Source organism: Saccopteryx bilineata, chromosome 3 (genome assembly GCF_036850765.1).
Source record: "Saccopteryx bilineata isolate mSacBil1 chromosome 3, mSacBil1_pri_phased_curated, whole genome shotgun sequence".
Taxonomy (NCBI): domain Eukaryota; kingdom Metazoa; phylum Chordata; class Mammalia; order Chiroptera; family Emballonuridae; genus Saccopteryx; species Saccopteryx bilineata.
Genome location: NC_089492.1, coordinates 159,746,595 through 159,764,400, shown reverse-complemented (window position 1 = coordinate 159,764,400; position 17,806 = coordinate 159,746,595). Strand labels below are relative to the sequence as shown.

Below are 17,806 nucleotides of genomic sequence, written 5' to 3'. Positions count from 1 at the left end.
CTTAGGATAGTTAAATCAATATTAAATTGGGCTGAGAACTCTCTGTAGTGCCATGGAGCCAATATAGGCAGATTCCAGCCAGACAGCCCAAGCCAGCTCTGAAGCCTCTGCTGAAACAGACAGATGATAAAGAAAGCAGCCTGTACACTCACCTCTCTCTGAACCGAACCTCTCTGCTGCAAGCCCCAAGTGCACTTGGACTAGGTCCTCTTTATTTCATGCCAATTACTGAAAGGTTCCTTTCCAAGTTTTTCCCTAAATCAAAGAATCTCGATTTGCTGCTTTGGATGGTGTTCAGCAAACATGGTCTCATATAGTGTGGATCCAGCTCTGAGAAGGAAGGAGGGAAACTAGGGAAATATGATTTCTTTCTGCGAGTGCTTGCAAGGAGTAAAGCCGCTCCTAAAAGGGGGATTATGAGTAGACTTCACTCTGGGTAATGAGGAAAGATGAGGGAGAAGTAGGATGAGGTAGTGTGATTAATTTCAAACAGGCCTAGAGTTGGAAGATGAATGGAACCTCACATGCCCTCTTTGCTATCACAGACCAAGAGAGAGACATGACATACAAGGGGACAACTACTTTCCTAAGTCCCAGCTCACCCCAATCCTCTTTTCCAGCTAGCTTCCTCAAAGTTCTTGCCACCTGTGGAATTGGGAAGTAAGGATCAATTACAAGAGTAACAGCACATCAACTTAATGCAGTGGGGGAAAAAGGCAAGGCCTGAAGTTTGTCTTTCTTTTTTTTTTTTTTTCATTTTTCTGAAGCTGGAAACAGGGAGAGACAGTCAGACTGACTCCCACATGCGCCCGACCGGGATCCACCCGGCACGCCCACCAGAGGCGGTGCTCTGCCCATCCTGGGCGTCGCCATATTGCGACCAGAACCACTCTAGCGCCTGAGGCAGAGGCCACAGAGCCATGCCCAGCGCCCGGGCCATCTTGGCTCCAATGGAGCCTTGGCTGCGGGAGGGGAAGAGAGAGACAGAGAGGAAAGCGCGGCGGAGGGGTGGAGAAGCAAATGGGCGCTTCTCCTATGTGCCCTGGCCGGGAATCGAACCCGGGTCCTCCGCACGCTAGGCCGACGCTCTACCGCTGAGCCAACCGGCCAGGGCAAGTTTGTCTTTCAAACTGATTTACTCCCACTTAGACTAGACCAAGGAAGAATTCTTCAAACAACTAAACCACTACTAATAAATACCTTTTGTCTGAGATACCCAGATTGTCTTGTAAACAAATAAACTGAGTCTAATTCCCTCCCAACCCACATCCTGCTATTAGCCTCCTACTACACTGATGCATATAGAGTGGGCTATTTTCCCAAAAAGGTCACTCTAAAGGTCAAATGCGAAAGTCATATGTTGAACACAGAAGCCCTGAATCTGAATGAACAAGTTCTTTCCACTGTCTCCTGCTCCCTTTCCCAGTTACTGCCAACTTTATCCCAGCCCTAAACTCTCAGGGAATCAACCAAAACTATTCTAGTAAACCACAACAGTAAACTGATTCCTTTTGGATCTGGGCAGAGGTGAGAGGGCACTCTACCCTGTGATCCTTTTGAGATAAGCCTAAAATTATATAATCTAAAACAAAACTTTTCACAACCTCATTCCATTTCCATGTAGAACTGTTCATCCCTCCTTGCGCCTAATCCTGAGTAGTCAACAAAATGGTAATCTGCTAGGAACTTCTTCAAAACTTGCCGCATCCTTCAGAAACATCCTTATGTCCAGAAAAACCTGAGTAAGACAGCTGAGGCTCCCCCCGCAACACATTTTCTCCCTAGTTTGAGGTTTAGCTGACCCCAAAATAAGTGATATGTGGAAATAAAGAGTATAACAGAGAACACATAAAGATCACAGGGAAAACAGAACCAAATGTCACATGGATCAGCAGAATCCTTGAAACTAAAGGGAGAAGGTGTCAAAGTTGGAAATCCTGAATGGGAAGGGGCACCGTCAGATTTTCTCTCTTCTACAGGAACAAACTTCCAAGATTTGAGGATTAAGAAGGGAGCAAGGGAAGCTAGACAAAGTTACAGGGGTAAAGATTAAGGTTAAAGGAGAATGCAAATGATACTTTAGGAATGACGATGAGATCCTTTAAGGACAGGGTAATAGGCAATTCTTGGAAGCCAGGAGCTGGGCGGGGGGTGGTGAGGTAATGGAATCAGAAGCAGAGGAAAAGGGGGCCACAATCTGTAGCTTGGGGAAATGGGAACCCAGTGCTGGGGTTGCAGAGAGACATCGGAGGAAAGAGAGGCCATGGGAGAGGTTTGAGGCAGGAACACAGACAGGGAGGAAAGACAAGAGTGGACATTATAAGAGGCGTCCTAATGTGGAAAAAGTTATGACTTAAGAGAAAATAATTCAAGACGGAGGCAGCAGGGATAAGAGGGAGGGAGCGGGGGGGGGGGGGACCCCCGGGGCAGAGGGAGGAGCTAAACAGAAGAGGAAGCCAAAAAAGCAGGGAAGTACCCCAGGCTTGGTTAGAAAGGGTCGAAAAGGAGCCTGGGATGCAGCTGCCACCGGGAGGGCAGTTTTGTAGTCGAACCCAGGTGTGTGGGTCGGGGGGGGGGGGCACTGTATGGGATAGGTTGGAAGAGGGATACACAAGGCAAGATGGGCTCACGGAGTATGAGTTACTCACCTCCGGGGGACCCCCGCGGAAGGGGTGTGGGCGGTCGGGGTCGGGTTGCCGACACCGCCGCCTCAGCAGCAGCGACTGCTCCCGGGTTCCATTGCCCGCCTGCGCTTCCCTGACAGCGGCGGCGGCTGCACCAGGCCCCGGCTGCGGGGCTGCCCTCGGCGCCGCCTGAAGGGGCCTTCGCGCTGTCTCAAGTTCGACCGGGTCACACAATCTCCTCTAACCCTCTCCGCACAACCAAGACCCCTCAAAAAATATCCCTAGCTGGGCTTGATTCTTCTAAGTCCAAGCCGTTTTTCTTGGGATATGTTTTCCTGCTTTTCCGACGCTCAGGACCCTACCGATTCCATATTAAACTAAGGAGTCGAGTGAGCTGCCTGGAACGTGCCTGTTTAGAAATAGAAAAGGGGGCGGGAAACAGATTTTTAGAAGCTGGGGAGGGAGGAGAGGACGAGAGGAGGAGTCTACGGGTTGAAGAGCTTTGTGAGACGGGCCTACGAGATCGAGTTTGCGAGGCTAAGGAAGCCGAAAGGGAAGTAAAATTTGCTGGATAAGGGAAAGGGGCTCCCGGCTTAGAGTGGAGAGCGGCAAGCGGGCATGGGTACCCTGTTAAAGGAGAGAAGTACAGACCTATAGCGTACTTCCATAAGTACATGCAAATTATATGTAAATAAGTCCGTTTGAGTTAGCGAGTTAACTCAGTGGTTTAACCCCCCTCCTCTATTCCTCACAACTCCCTTAGTAAATCAGGCCGTGGAATGGACGCCGGGGCCCAGGGAGGAGAGTAGAAAGAGAGAAATGGGCGGGGAAGATAGTCACTCGTAGTACCCGTATTCATTTTAAAGGACGCTGTCCAGATTACGCCCCTTATCGCTTCTGGCATCATGCGGTCCCACTGCATCTTTCGCCGTTAGAGGCGCGATTCGAGGCTGCGGGGTTTGGCTCGGAAATCACCACTTGCCTGAGCAGCCTTTGGCCTCCGGTCTCCGGACATTGATTCCTCTAGGAAGGGGCTGGACAGGGCTAGTTTGGGGGAGGTGAGTGAAATGAGAAATGCGTAACCCGTCCTTCCCAACAAAACGAAACCATATAAAACTGACTAAACGAATAAACAAAATCATGTCCTGCAAATGGATCTCTGTTGTTGGTTTTGTGTATTTGCCAGCATTGTTACTGATTGGGAGCCCTCTCCATTAGAACGTCCGTCCCAACTCCCATAGGACCTTACTTATTTACATTGAAGGTAGTTATTTGAACCCAGATCTTGGATGATACCTTCCCTGCCACTTAAAGACTGTTTGATTTGGGATGACTGATATAATCTCCTTGTACCGGGGTTTCTATGTCTGCAAAGTGGATCCAGCCATATTACCACTATATAGGCCCTAAACTACGGCCCGCGGGCCACTTATCCGGCCCCTGCCGCCCTTCTGGAAGGGGCACCTCTTTCATTGGTGGTCAGTGAGAGGAGCATAGTTCCCATTGAAATATTGGTCAGTTTGTTGATTGAAATTTACTTGTTCTTTTATTTTAAATATTGTATTTGTTCCCATTTTGTTTTTTTACTTTAAAATAAGATATGTGCAGTGTGCATAGGGATTTGTTCATAGTTTTTTTTTATAGTCCGGCCCTCCAACAGTCTGAGGGACAGTGAACTGGCCCCCTGTGTAAAAAGTTTGGGGACCCCTGATATAAGGTTTTGTAAGGATTAAGAGTACAGATTACTACTACGCATAGTATTTTATTGCTTTTATTGGAACAATAATATAGGATAGATAGATAATGAAAGAAAAGAAGGTTGCCTGGCCTGACCAGGCGGTGGCGCAGTGGATAGAGTGTCAGACTGGGATGCGGAGGACCCGGGTTCGAGACCCGAGGTTGCCAACTTGTGCGCAGGCTCATCTGGTTAGAGCAAAAACTCACCGGCGTGGACCCAAGGTCGCTGGCTCGAGCAAGGGGTTACTCAGTCTGCTGTAGCCCCACAGTCAAGGCACATATGAGAAAGCATTCAATGAATAACTAAAGTGTCACAATGCGCATCGAAAAACTAATGATTGATGCTTCTCATCTCTCCGTTCCTGTCTGTCCTGTTTATCCCTCTCACTGACTCTCTCTCTGTCTCTGTAAATAAATAAATAAATAAATAATCTTTAAAAAAAAAAAAAAAAAAAGAAGGTTGCCTGATCAGGTGGTGGCTCAGTGGAATGCTGAGATCACAGGTTCGAAACCCTGAGGTGCCCAGCTTGACCAAGTTTACCAGCTTGAAGGCGAGGTGAAGGTGGGATTATAAACATAACCCCATGGTTGCTGGCTTGAAGCCCAAGGTCTCTGGCTTGAGCAAGGGGTCACTCACTGGCTTGGTTGGAGCCCCCCGGGACAAGGCACATACACGAAAGCAATCAATGAACAACTAAAGTAACGCAACTAGGAGTTGATGCTTTTCATTTATCTTCCTTCCTAGCTGTCTGTTATTTCTATCTCGCTAAAACAAAAATAGGACGTTCTATCCACTGCGCTACCGCCTGCCTGGTCAGGCTATTTATTGGTTTTAGAGAGAGTGGAAGGGAGAGAGAGAGATGTGCCCTGACTGGGGATTGAACCGGCAACTGCTGTGCTTTGGGACAACACTAACCATCTGTGCTATTCAACCAGAGCAGGAACATCTCATGTTTTCTTATTTTTATTTATTTTTTTAATGAGAGAGACAGAGAAACAGGTAGGGACAGACAGGAAGGGAGAGAGATGAAAAGCATCAGTTTTTCATTGCCGCACCTTAGTTGTTCATTGATTGCTTTCTCATGTTTCTTGGCAGGAGAGGAGGGACTCCAGCCAATCAGTGACTCCTTGCTCAAGCCAGCAATCTTGGGCTTCAAGCTAGTGACCTTTGGGCTCAAGCCAGCAACCATGGGGTCATGTCTATGATTCCATGCTCAAGCCAGCGACCCTGTGCTCGAGCTGGTGAGCCTGTGCTCAAGCTGGATGAGCCCACGATCAAGCTGGAGACCTTAGGGTTTTGAATCTGGGTTCTCTGCATCCCAGGCCAACAGTCTATCCACTGTGCCACCACCTCCTGGTTAGGCAGGAACATCTCATATTTAATTTTTATTTTCATAATTTTTTTTTTTATTAAGTGAGAGGCAGGGAGGCAGACAGACTCCTGCATGCACCCTGACCAGGATCCACCCAGCAAGCCCTCCACGGGTGATGCTCTGCCCATCTGGGGCCATTGCTCCATTGCTCAGGCAACCAAGCTGTTTTAGCTCCTGAGGCAAGGCCATGGAGCCATCCTCAGCACCAGGGCCAACTTGCTTGAACCATTTGTGCCATGGCTATGGGAGAGGAACAGAGAGAGAGGGAAGGGGGAAGAGTGGAGAAGCAGATGGTTGCTTCTCTTGTGTGTCCTGACTGGGAATCAAACTCGGTATTTCCACACACCAGGCTGATACTCTACCACTGAGCCAACCAGCCAGGGCCTATAAAAAATTTTTTTTAATTAAATTTATTGGCCTGACCAGGCAGTGGTGCAGTGGATAGAGTGTCGAACTGGGATGTGGAGGACCCAGGTTTGAGACCCTGAGGTCGCCAGCTTGAGCGCAGGTTCATCTGGTTTGAGCAAAGCTCACCAGCTTGGACTCAGGGTCGCTGGCTTGAGCAAGGAATCACTTGGTCTGCTGTAGCCCCTCTGATCAAGGCACCTATGAGAAAGCAATCAATGAACAACTAAGATGTCGCAACAAAAAACTGATGATTGATGCTTCTCATCTCTTTTTTTTTTTTTTTGTATTTTTCTGAAGCTGGAAATGGGGAGAGACAGTCAGACAGACTCCCGCATACGCCCGACCGGGATCCACCCGGCACGGTCACCAGGGGCGACGCTCTGCCCACCAGGGGGCGATGCTCTGCCCCTCCAGGGCATCGCTCTGCCGCGACCAGAGCCCACTCTAGCGCATGGGGCAGAGGCCAAGGAGCCATCCCCAGTGCCTGGGCCATCTTTGCTCCAATGGAGCCTTGGCTGCGGGAGGGGAAGAGAGAGACAGAGAGGAAGGAGGGGGTGGGGGTGGAGAAGCAAATGGGCGCTTCTCCTATGTGCCCTGACCGGGAATCGAACCCAGGTCCCCCGCACGCCAGGCCGACGCTCTACCGCTGAGCCAACCGGCCAGGGCCTGATGCTTCTCATCTCTTTAAAAGAAAAAAAATTTTAAAAAAAGAAAAAATAATAAATTAAATTTATTGGGGGTGACACTGGTTCACAAAACCAAACAGTTTTCACATGTACAACTCAATATAACACCATCTGCACACAGCGTTGTGCACCTTCCACCCCAAATAAAGTCTTCTGTCCCCATTTTTCTCTCTTTTTCCCTCCTCCACCTACCCCCTCCTTCCCTTCTATCACCACACTGTTGTCGGTGTCTAGGTGTTTTATACTCACTGCTTACAAAAATTAGGGGACCAAGGAACGTGCAGATTACTCCAGTACTTTCAGCCTTTTGTATAGTGCATTTTCACAAATGAAATAAAAGTTGGTTTTGCATCTTATTTACATAATTGAACAACTTTCTTTGACTTGCCATTGGCTTTCCTGATATTCTTGTTTACTAAAAAAGTCAAATGCTTCTTTTTTTATCACTTCATATTCATTCTGAAATATTCCCTAATTTTTGTGAGCAGTTTTTTTGCCTAATCTCCTTACCTTCTTTCCTCCAGTCTGTCAACCGCACTCCCCTCCGACAACTGTCAGTCTGTTCCATGTGTCCATGACTCTGTTCCTATTTTGTTCATCAGTTTATTTTTATTTATTTTTATTTTTTTGTATTTTTCTTAAGTGAAAAGTGGGGAGGCAGAAAGACAGATTCCTGCATGCGCCTGACCAGGATCCACCTGGCAAGCCCACTAAGGGGTGATGCTCTGCCTATCTGGGGCCATTGCTCCATTGCAACTGGAGCTGTTCTAGCACCTGAGGAGAGGCCAAGGAGCCATCCTCAGTGCCTGGGCCAATATACTCCAATGGAGCCATGGCTGCGGGAGGGAAAGAGACAGAGAAGAGAGAGAGAAGGATAGAGAAGCAGATGATCACTGCTCCTGTGTGTCCTGACCGGGAATTGAACCCAAGACATCCACACGCCGGGCTGATGCTCTACCACTGAGCCAACCGGCCAGGGCTGTTCATCAATTTATTTTGTTCATTAGATTCCACATATAAGTGAGATCACATGGTATTTGTTTTTCTCTGACTGGCTTATTTCATTTAACATAATAATCTCCAGGTCTATCCATGCTGCTGCAACAGGTAAGGTTTTCTTTCCTTTTTTTTTTTTTTTTTTTTGTATTTTTCCAAAGTGGGGGGGGGGGGCAGAGGGCAGGGGAGGCAGACAGACAGACTTCCATATGCACCCAACCGGATCCACCTGGCATGCCCTCCAGGGGGTGATGCTCGGCCCCTCTGGGGTGTTGCTCCACTGCAATTGGAACCATTCTAGCACCTGAGGTGGAGGCCATGGAGCCATCCTCAGCACCTGGGCCAACTTTGCTCCAGTGGGGCCTTGGCTGCAGGAGGGGAAGAGAGAGATAAGGGGAAGGATGGAGAAGCAGATGGGCACTTCTCCTGTGTGCCCTGGCTGGGAATTGAACCTGGGACTTCCATATGCAGGTCCGATACTCTACTGCTGAGCCAACCAGCCAGGCCTCTGTTTTTTTTTTAACACCTGAGTTGTATTCCACTATGTAAATGTACCACAGCTTTTCTCATCTACTGATGGGCACTTGGGCTGTTTCCCAATCTTGATTGTAGTAAATAATGCTGAAATGAACATAGTGGTGCATATATTCTTTCAAATTAGTGTTTTGGATTTTTTTTTTTTTTCAGAGACAGAGAGTGAGTCAGAGAGAGGGATAGACAGGGACAGACAGACAGGAACGGAGAGAGATGAGAAGCATCAATCCTCAGTTTTTCATTGCGCATTGCAACACCTTAGTTGTTCATTGATTGCTTTCTCATATGTGCCTTGACCGCGGGCCTTCAGCAGACTGAGTAGCCCCTTGTTGGAGCCAGCGACCTTGGGTCCAAGCTGGTGGGCTTTTGTTCAAACCAGATGAGCCTGCGCTCAAGCTGGCGACCTCGGGGTCTCAAACCTGGGTCCTCTGCCTCCCAGTCTGATGCTCTTTCCATTGCGCCACCGCCTGGTCAGGCAGTGTTTTGGATTTCTTAGGATATATACCCAGAAGTGGGATTGCTAGGTTAAAAGGAAGTTTCATTTCGAATTTTTCTGAGGAAACTATACTGTTTTCACATTGGCTGCCCTGTGCACAGTCTGCATTCCCACCAACAGTGCAGGAAGGTTCTCTTTTCTCCACATCCTTGCCAGCACTTGTTTGTTGATTTGATGAAAGCCATTCTGGCAGGTGTGAGGTGATACCTCATTGTGGTTTAATTTGCATCTCCCTGATGACTAGTGACATTGAGCATTATTTCATGTCATTTTGACATATCTGTATATTCTCTTTGGAGAAGTATCTGTTAAGGTCATTTGACCATTTTTACTTGGGTTGTTTGTATTCTTGGTGTTGAGTTGTATAAGTTCTTTATATATTTTGGAAATTAAACCCTTATCTGATGTATCATTGGCAAATATGGTCTCCCATATAGTGGGTTCCCTTTTCATTTTGTTGATGGTTTCTTTTACTGTGCAGAAGCTTTTTAGTTTGATGTAGTCCCATTTGTTTAGTTTTTTCTTCATTTCCCTTGCCTAAGGAGATATAGTTGCAAAAATATTGCTATGAGAGATATCTGAGATTTTACTGCCTGTTTTCTTCTAGGGTTTTTATGGTTTTGCGACTTACATTTAAGTCTTTTATTCATTTTGGGTTTATTCTTGGGTATGGTGTAAATTGGTGGTCTAGTTTTCTTTTTTTTGCATGTGCCTGCCCAATTTTCCCACTATCATTTATTGAAAAGACTGTCTTTACTCCATTGTGTGCTTGACTCCTTTGTCAAATATTAATGGACCAGGCCCTGGCCGGTTGGCTCAGCGGTAGAGCGTCCGCCTGGCGTGCAGGGGACCCGGGTTAGATTCCCGGCCAGGGCACATAGGAGAAGCGCCCATTTGCTTCTCCACCCCCCCCCTTCCTCTCTGTCTCTCTCTTCCCCTCCTGCAGCCAAGGCTCCATTGGAGCAGGGATGGCCTGGGCGCTGGGGATGGCTCCTTGGCCTCTGCCCCAGGCGCTAGAGTGGCTCTGGTTGCGGCAGAGCGACGCCCTGGAGGGGCAGAGCATCGCCCCCTGGTGGGCAGAGCTGGGTGGATCCCGGTCGGGCGCATGCGGGAGTCTGTCTGACTGTCTCTCCCCATTTCCAGCTTCAGAAAAAAAAAAAAAAAAAAAAAGAAGAAATATTAATGGACCATAAAGGCATGGATTTATTTCTGGTCTCTCTATTCTGTTCTATTTATCTATATGCCTGTTCTTATGCCAGTACCAGGCTGTTTTGATAATAACGATGGCCTTGTAGTATAGTTTTGCTATCAGATAGTGTGATACCTCCAACTTTGTTCTTCTTTCTCAAGATTGTTGAGGCTATTCAAGGTCTTTTTTGGTTTCATATAAATATCTGGAATATCTAAATCTGTGAAATATGCCATTGGTATTTTAGTAGGAATTGAGTTAAATCTATAGATTGCTTTGGGTAGTATAAACATTTTAATAATGTTAATTCTTCCAATCCATGAACATGGTATATGTTTTCACTTATTTGTATCTTCCTCAATTTCATTCTTCAGTATCCTATATTTTCTAAGTCCTGGTCTTTTACATCCTTGGTTAAATATATTCCTAGGTACCTTATTTTTTGTTGCAATAGTAAATGGGATTGTTTTCTTAATTTCTCTTTCTGATAGTTCATTATTGGTGTGTAAGAATGCCACTGATTTCTGAATATTTTGTTCCACTACTTTGCTGAATTCATTTGTTATTGCTAGTAGTTTATTTTGGTGGAGTCTTTAGGGTTTTTTATGTAAAATATGTCAACTGCAAATAGTGAGTTTTACTTCCTCCTTTCCAATTTGGATATATCTGTATTTCGGTATCTTGCCTGATTGCTGTGGCTAGGACTTCCAGTACCATGTTGCATAATAGTGGTTAAAGCAGACATCCCTTTCTTGTTCCTGTTCTTAAGAGAAACACTTTTAATTTTTGCCCATTGAATATGATGTTGGCTGTGAGTATGTCATATATGGCATTTATTATGTTGAGGTGTGATCCATCTAGTCCCACTTAGCTGATAGTTATTATCATAAATGAGTGCTGGATTTTATCAAGTGCTTTTTCTGCATCTATTGATATGATCATGTGATTTTTATCCTTCATTTTGTTTATATGTGGTATATCATGTTTATTAACTTGTGAATATTGTACCAACCTTGCACCTCTGGAATATATCTCATTTGTTCATGTGTATGATCTTTTTAATGTATTGCTGGATCCAGTTTGCTAGTATTTTGTTGAGGATTTTAGCATCTATATTCATCAGGGATATTGGCCTACACTTTTCTTTCTTTGTAGTGTCTTTATCTGGTTTTGGAATTAGGATGATGCTGGCCATATAAAAAGAGTTTGGAAGCCTTCCCTCCTCTTGAAATTTTCGTAATAGTTTGAGGATAGGTGTTAGTTCTTCTCTGAATATTTGCTAAAATTGCCAGTGAAGCCATCTGGTCTAGGACTTTTGTTTGCTGGGAGTGTTTTGATTACTGCTTCAATTTCATTAGTTGTAATCGGTCTATTTAGGTCTGATTTTTCCAGATTGTTTTGGAACATCATATGTTTGTAGGGATTTATCTATTTTGCCCAGGTTATCCAATTTGTTGGCATATAGCTATTCATATTGATAGTATTTTTTTTTAATTTATTTTTTATTTATTCATTTTAGAGAGGAGAGGGAGAGACAGAGAGAGAGAGAGAGAGAGAGAGAGAGAGAGAGAGAGAGAGAGAAGGGGGGAGGAGCTGGAAGCATCAACTCCCATATGTGCCTTGACCTGGCAAGCCCAGGGTTTTGAACTGGTGACCTCAGCATTTCCAGGTCGATGCTTTATCCACTGCGCCACCACAGGTCAGGCTCTTGATAGTATTTTTTTAAAAAATATTTTTCTGAAGTGAGAAGTAGGGAGGCAGAGAGACAGACTCCCACTTGTGCCCAACCAGGATCCACCCGGCATGCCCACTAGGGGGCGATGCCCTGCCCATCTGGGGCATTGCTCTGTTGTAACTGGAGCCATCCTCAGTGCCCAGGCCAACTTTGCTCCAATGGAGCCTTGGCTGAGGGAGGGGAAGAGAGAGATAGAAAGGATGAGGGGAAGGGTGGAGAAGCAGATGGGCACTTCTCCTGTGTGCCCTGGCTGGGAATTGAACCTAGCACTCCTGCACGCCAGGCTGACGCTCTACCGCTGAGCCAACCAGCCAGGGCCATAGTATTTTCTTACAATTCTTTGTATTTCTGTGGTATCAGTTGTTACTTCTCTTTCATTTCTGATTTTATTTGGATCCTCTCTCTTCTTAATGAGTATGGTTAAAGATTTGTCAATCTTATTCATCGTTTCAAAGAACTAGCTCTTGGTTTTATTGATCTTTTTAATTTTTAATTTTGTATGTCAGTTATTTCTGCTCTTATTTTCTTCTTTCCTGTGCTTCCTTGTTCTTCTTCCAGTTCTTTTAGGTGTAGGGATAAGTTGTATTTTTAAATTTTTATTTAGTTTTATTTTACTTAAGTGAGAAGTGGAGAGGCAGAGAGACAGGCTTCTGCATGCACCCTGACTGGGATCCATCTTGCAAGCACCCTATGGGGCAAAGCTCTGCCCATCTGGGGCTGCTGCACCATCGCTCAGCAACTGAACTATTTTAGCACCTGAGGCGAGGCCATGGAGCCATCCTCAGTGCCCAGGGCCAACTTGCTCCAAGTAAGCCATGGTTGCAGGAGAAGAGATAGAAAGAGGGAAGGGAGAAGGGGAGGGGTGGAGAAGCAGATGGGTGCTTCTCCTGTGGGCCCTAACTGGGAATTGAACCCAGGACATCCACATGCCAGGCTGATGCTCTGCCATTGAGCCAACTGGCCAGGTTTTTTGAGATTTTTTCTTGCTTCTTGAAGTAGGCCTGCAATGCTATGAACTTCCCTCTTGAGTGCTTTTGCTGTGTACCATTGATTTTGGGTGGTTGTATGTTCATTTTTGTTTCCAGTAACTTTTTTTTTTGTATTTTTCTGAAGTTGGAAACGGGGAGGCAGTTAGACTGACTCCCGCATGCGCCCGACTGGGATCCACCTGGCATGCCCACCAGGGGGCATTGCTCCGTTGCAACCAGAGCCATTCTAGCGCCTGAGGCAGAGGCCATAGAGCCATCCTCAGCGCCTGGGCCAATTTTGCTCCAATGGAGCCTTGGCTGTGGGAGGGGAAGAGAGAGACAGAGAGGAAGGAGAGGGGGTGGGGTGGAGAAGCAGATGGGCGCCTCTCCTGTGTGCCCTGGCCGGGAATCGAACCCGGGACTCCTGCATGCCAGGCCAACGCTCTACTACTGAGCCAACCGGCCAGGGCCTGTTTCCAGTAACTTTGATTTTGTTGTTAACCCATTCAATGTTTAACTACATATTATTCATGTGTTTGAATGTTTCTCAGTTGTTTTTTTCCCTGAGCAAGAGAAAGCAAGCCTGACCTGTGGTGGTGCAGTGGATAAAGCGTCGACCTGGAAATGCTGAGGTCGCCAGTTCGAAACCTTGGGCTTGCCTGGTCAAGGCACATATGGGAGTTGATGCTTCCAGCTCCTCCCCACCTTCTCTCTCTGTCTCTCTCTCCTCTCTCTCCCTCTCTGTCTCTCCCTCTCTCCCTTTCTCTCTCCTCTCTAAAATGAATTAAAAAAAAAAAAAGAATATACACACACACAAAAAAAAAAGAGAAAGCAAGAGAGGGAGGGAGGGAGATGAGAAGCATCTATTTCTAGTTGCTTCACTTTAGTTGTTCATTGCTTGCTTCTCATATGTGCCATGACTGGGGGGTCAAGTTGAGCCAATGACCCCTTCCTCAAGCCAGTGACTTTGGGCTCAAGCCAGAGACCTTGGGATGTTGATGATCCCAGAGTCAAGCCCACTACCCCATGCACAAACTGGCAAGCATGTGCTTAAGCTGGATGAACCCGCGTTCAAGCCTTGGGCTTTTGAACCTGGGTCCTCAGCATTCCAGGTCAACGCTCTATACACTGTGCCGCCACTAGTCAGGCTGTTTTTCAGTTTTTTAAATTGCAGTTGATTTCTAGTTTCATACCGTTGTAGTCAGAGATGTTTAATATGATTTCAGTTTTCTTGAATTTATTGAGACTTATTTTGTATCTTAACATGTAGTCTATCTATAAGAATGTTCCATTTGTACTTGAGAAGAATGTATATTCTGCTTTGGGATCAAATATCAGGCACATCTCTGCTCAAACTTTAAGTAGTAACTTTTTATAGCTACAGGCAGTTTTAAGTCCTTCACTAATGGAGACACACACACAGTGCTAAGTAGAAGAGTTTGTTTAAAATTTTGTTTATGGTTCTGAGGGCTCATATGTATGTATTTCTTTGCATCTTTTTATGATTTTGCATGACTTTTTCTGAAGTGTTTTTGTTTGTTGTGGTTACTCTCTGTTTCTATGAGTCTCCAAATCCCTCTAATCTGAGCTCAAGGCAGAAAAGGATTTTCATTTTCTAGCTGTGTCCTTAGTTTCTTCGACAGGAAAAAAATGTTAATTTTGTTGATATAGCAACAGGAAAGTACCAACAAGGTCAAGTAATATCATTTCTTATTTAAATTTCATCAAATTGGAGAAAAAAGTTGGCTTACTCATCAAAAGCTGGTAAAACTAGTATATTTTAAACACTCCTATAGTTAAAGAAATTATAGTGATTTCACCCCCACCCACATGAACCATGATATTTTGGGCTTTATACTTTTAGAGAAAAGAAGCTAACAGTTATTCAAGCCCCTGTGTAAGAATACAAACATTACCTAATTTATTCCTTATTAAAGCCCTATGATGCCTGACCTATGGTGGTGCAGTGGATAAAGTGTTGACCTGAGGTCAGTGGTTTTAAACCCTGGTCTTGCCTGGTCAAGGCACATATGAGAAGCAACTACTATGAGTTGATGCTTCCCACTACTCCCTTTCTTTCTCTCTCCTCTCTCTAAAAAAATCAATAAATAAAATCTTTAAAAATAACCCTATGAAAAAGATTTTAGCCCATATTATGGAAACGGAGCTTCAAATGGTTGTCATTGTTTTCCAAAACTGTTTTACTTCAACCCACAGTAAGAAACACATTTTATATCATGGCCACTGAAGAACACACAGATATGCCTTTACTGAGATAAGTTAAAGAAATAATACTTAGCCTTACTATATGCAACATATTCTGATATTTCCTATTCTATTTCACCTTTTAAAAAGCTTTGCATCTTAATAAATCAGTTTCATAACCCACTAATAGGATACAATCTATATTTTGAAAAAACTGGACTAAACATTCAAAATTATATGAAAATAAAAAAAAAAGTTGTATGAAAAGTGGTAAAGCTAAGATTTGAACTGAATTCATGCTCTTTCTAGCAAAAAAAAAAAAAGTTTCCTCATGAACACTTAACAAACACTGCTTTATTAGTTATATTAGTTATGTTATGCTTAGTTTTATCTCATAGGATGGAGCCAGCAGGATGATCCTAGACAAAGAAGTAGACCTACTGAGGAACCATGAGATAAAATACTTAGACCAGTGGTAGTCAACCTGGTCCCTACCGCCCACTAGTGTTAACTATAGTAAGTTGTTTTGATAAAGATTTATTTTGCCAAACTTAGCAAAAATCTGACATAAAGTACTTGGTAAGTAATTACTATATGCTTTAACTTGCTGTAACTCTGCTTTATAAACTTTATAAAGTAAAGTTACTTCCCTACTTTATAAATCACCATTACTGTGGAACAGTTGGGCAGTTAGAAAATTTTACTACTAACAGAGATACAAAAGTGGGCGGTAGGTATAAAAAGGTTGACTACCCCTGACTTAGACAAATATATAATGACATCAATTCCGCTGTCTGGTATGGGTGAATGTGGCATTTGCTTTGAATTCTAAAGAAAGTTGTTATCCACAAAAATGGGCAAAAAAATTACTTATTTGGGGCCACAGACTAGACATACAGAGTTTGTCTTGGTTTATAGCAAAATATTTCAGATTTAATTGTTATAAATGATCTTGAACTTAATTTATAATAGGGCTAAAATGAAAGAGATGACATTGAGGGCTAAAATAATGGGAATGGGGAATGTGGTATGAGGAGAGGAGAAGGAATGGAAAGTAGAGAGGTAGAAGTAGACAGTCCCTCAAATCTTAGTTTAGCCTTTCATCTAATGAACTGAAGATTGCCTGAACTACAGAATAAATCTTGTTTCATGTTAGATTTTAAAAACAGAATAATTTTTAAAAGTAGACTACTTAACACACCCTGTAACATACATGTAACCCTCAAAATCCCCCAGTGGCCTGGTCTCCCAAATTGAATAGATACATCCTCAAACCCAATCATGGTAAGCAGAAAATTTCCTCAGATGCTTCTATCTCTCCTATCTACAGTGGTTTATTTTCCCATATGTCTATCACCTCTAATGTGTCTGTGGCTTTTTCCAGTCCCTCATTTTCTCCCACATGCATAATAACAGATAACTGGCTGGTTCCTATTGATTCCAGTTCCCCTATTCTCAGATGCAAACTTTATACCTTTTATACACCCACTCACTCAACAGGGAACTATAATGGCTGTGTGTTCTTTTTCTAGTTTACTTCTCACTATTGTTCATATACATCCCTTCTGCTTGACATGTCTCTCTACTGGGTTATACTGCCAGGCCAACACCCTAAAACCCTGCTTTTCCTGGAATGCCCTCCACTTTTTCACCTATCTTAGGTCTACTGATCTGAAAGGCCTAACTCAAGCCTACCTTTTCTTTTTTTGAGAGAGTCAGAGAGAGGGACAGATAAGGACAGACAGGGAGAGAGATGAGAAGCATCAATTCTTCGTTGCAGCTCCTTAGTTGTTCATTGATTACTTTCTCATATGTGCCTTGACCAGGGGGCTACAGCAGAGCAAGTGACCCCTTGCTCAAGCCAGTGACCTTGGGCTCAAGCCAGCAACCTTGGGCTTCAATCCAGCGACCTTTGGGCTTAAGCCAGATGAGCCCACGCTCAAGCCGGTGACCTCAGGGTTTCGAACCTGGGTCCACCGCATCCCAACTGCTCTATCCACTGCAGCACCGCCTGGTCAGGCAAGCTTACCTTTTCCATGAAGCGTTCCCAAATTACTCAGCCCAAAGTGCTCTCTGAATTTAATTCAGCTCTTACGTAGTACAGTATCATGATTTAGCTCATTTTACTATGTGTCTTACATTGTTCTGTTCTTGCTTTATGAGTTAGGCTTGTCCAGCTTAATTCCTACACACCTCTACTGGGAAGACACACCTGATCCTTGTCTGAGCTGGGTACTATTATTCTGGGCTCCCACAGCTCTCTGTGCTTAGTGTTAACATAAATCACACGGGGCTGTGATCATTACTGACTTGAAGACAGAGCCAAAGTCAAGTAGGTTCTGGAAAATGCAAATGCCTAGCATTTAAAAAACAAGAAAGAAAATATAAACAACACAGTAATTGATTCCTACTTCTGGCAGTATGGATAAGAGAAAGAGCTTCTCCATTAAAATACAACTAGATTCTGGATAATTTACAGCAAGCATGTTATTTAGCATGCAGCTGAGCTTGCTAGAAAGGACAATCACAGAGAAGAAAAAATAACATTAAGTTGAAACCTATATAAAGATGATTAACATGCAGTAGGAAAAGCAGGTATTCCCTAGGACAAATTCCAATACCAGTATTGGGAACAGAAGCTAGACCTTGGGCCTAGACAAGGAAGGGGAGAAAATCTGGAACTCCTGAATTAAACTAGGAGTCATGAAGGGGCCAACACAGTTCCAAGTCAGGAGCACCCTCTAGTTCCTGGCAGAAGCAAATGCAAATCCTCTGTGGAGAAAGGTACCCATAATTTGGCCCTCTGGATTCTTACAAATGAAGCTTAATGAAATCTGAGCTCGAAACCCAAACAT

The 17,806-nt window shown here is 44.4% G+C and overlaps 1 protein-coding gene across 6 annotated transcripts in view; it reads right to left on the bottom strand.

The window, feature by feature from the left end:
• Positions 1-3,709, bottom strand: part of PI4KB (phosphatidylinositol 4-kinase beta) — a 34,230-nt gene extending 30,521 nt beyond the window's left edge. For 2 of the 6 annotated variants that reach the window (XM_066267927.1, XM_066267926.1), the window contains exons 1-2: positions 2,649-3,047; positions 153-330 (exon numbers count right to left, since the gene is read on the bottom strand). The gene's annotated coding sequence lies outside the window, so the exon portion shown is untranslated. Of the gene's footprint in view, positions 1-152; positions 331-2,648; positions 3,048-3,606 lie in introns of those variants that run through there. The other 4 variants (XM_066267925.1, XM_066267924.1, XM_066267928.1 and 1 more) reach the window with 4 other exon arrangements.
• Positions 3,710-17,806: the final 14,097 nt, after the last annotated feature.